We start from the raw sequence: 2,218 nt of genomic DNA, 5'->3' as shown, positions 1-2,218 counted from the left end.
GTATTCTTCTTTTTCCATCTTTGACATTTTCTTGGGACTAAACTATAGATTGTCTGATGGAGAAGCCTGACAGTACTCCAGGAAGGACGTCTTGCTTTTTTCCCTCAACGTTGGATCTGAGAACAGCATGTTCTTTCACAAATGTTTGCAGGATGAAGGTCAAAGTGATGATTTTTGCACTTGTGCCTGCAGGTCAGAATGTCTGAATTTAGGTGTTTGGATGTTTGAGCGAATACTTTTTACTGAATGACATCTAAGGCCAAAATTTCAATCAACTAACACTTTTTTTTTTTTTTTTAACAAAACAAAGGTAGAGAAGGTTTCAGAACCAAAACAGGTGCTAACAGTTTATTTCTCACTGATGTTAAGAATAAATGTAAATGTTAGCATGGAGATTTTTTTCTCATTTTGTTCCTGCTGGCACTCCAGAGTTCTGGAAACTGTAGGAAAAGTTGGATAAAATGGGCAATTGGAGTGGTGTGAAGTACTTGAGTAAATGGACTTTGTTACTTTACTTAAGTATTTTTTGTTCATTTTGTAGGCTACTTGTACTGAGTATAAAACATCTAAGCAACTTTTACTCTCTATTCAACCACATTTTTGGTTGAATATATGTGCTCTTTACTCTATTTGAAGGAACACTTACTGTTACTCATTACATTGTGATTGTGCGTAACAAGTCTGAATCTTTATATATGTTACCATGTATATGTTACATGATTGTTTGTTGGGCAGATTGTCGCCATCTACGAGGAGCTGAAGGTACTGGATGCTAATTACTGTATGAGTTGAATCCCAATAACATGAATTAGCAGCCAACTTGCCTAGAATACCAGCTGTGGCGACATGGCTGCAGCCATGAAACCGAAGCCAGCACATCAAGCAGTCCCGCTGCCAGCGTTGATGACCATCCATGGCCTTATTTGGAAGAAGTGTTTTCCTCCTTCATCATCCTCTAACAAAATAAAGCTTGATGTGCACATTGACTTTCATTCAGCTCTTACCAAACTCACACTCGTCATTAGGTCAGTGATTACAAATCCACACTGTGATTACTATAGACGTCAACTTGTATACTATAGTAAAAATATCCTGTTGTTTGTTTACACTTGTAATATCTAGCATTTCTATGTTTCCATAATTTTAAACCACTTCTCATTGCAGATTTCTTTTTAACATAATCAGGACGAAGTACTTTTTGTTCAATACATTTTTCCATTTATCCTTTACCCAAAATCCCATAGATTTCTATGAAGAAATATAAGCTTTTACTCAGTGATTTTATCTGTCACTGCTCTGCTATTTGTTTGAACATTTTCTTCATAATCATCATTTTTTCCACATTATTTATCAACTTATTCAAGTTATAAACTACGGAGCCCCTGACCTGACATGGGTAAAAAAAAAAATTATTTCGTTCCCACAAGTTATTATTTCGTTCCCTCGGATTATTAACTTGTTCCCACGAATTAATTATTTCGTTCGAACGAATTAATTTTTTCGTTTGCACGAATTAATTATTTCGTTCGAACGAGATCTTTAAAAGCGAGAAAATCATAAAAGGGGCTCTTTTTCCGGACGGACCGGAAATTTTTACCGGAAGTTGCTACGGAATCTAAATGGCAGTGCACCGCGGTGCTATTTTTAATGAAGAAAGTGTATTTACAACTTAAGGATATCTTTTATCTTTTAATATCTGGATGGTTCCCACAATTTTAAATTTGAAAAATGGATAGGGATAATTTAATTAAGGTGTATTTCCAAATGGGAATGAATTATAAAGATATTTTGCAGAGCCTGGCATTACATGGAATCATCATTTCGGAGAGACATTTATACAGACTTTTGAGAGGAATGAGACTGGAAAGGCGGAGGTATGACTTGGATGAAGCTATCGATTTTCATAGTTGAGCAACTGCAAGGCGATGGACAGGATCACGGATACAGGTGGATGTATACGAAATGTAAACAACGGGGTATCCGTGTACGAAAAGAAGACGTGAGGATTCTTCTCTCTCTTCTTGACCCTGTCGGCTATCATGTTCGCCACAGAAGACGCCTCAGAAGAAGACATTATTTTGCTAAAGGTCCAAACTATGTGTGGCACATAGATTCATACAACAAGTTAAAGCCATATGGAATATGCATTAATGGCTGCATTGACGGTTTCTCGCGCAAAATCATCTGGCTGCGGGCTGCCTTCACCAATAGCGACCCC

The sequence above is a fragment of the Oryzias melastigma genome, linkage group LG7 (assembly GCF_002922805.2).
Source record: "Oryzias melastigma strain HK-1 linkage group LG7, ASM292280v2, whole genome shotgun sequence".
NCBI classification, from domain to species: Eukaryota; Metazoa; Chordata; class Actinopteri; order Beloniformes; family Adrianichthyidae; genus Oryzias; species Oryzias melastigma.
Note: the sequence above shows the minus strand (reverse complement) of the source record.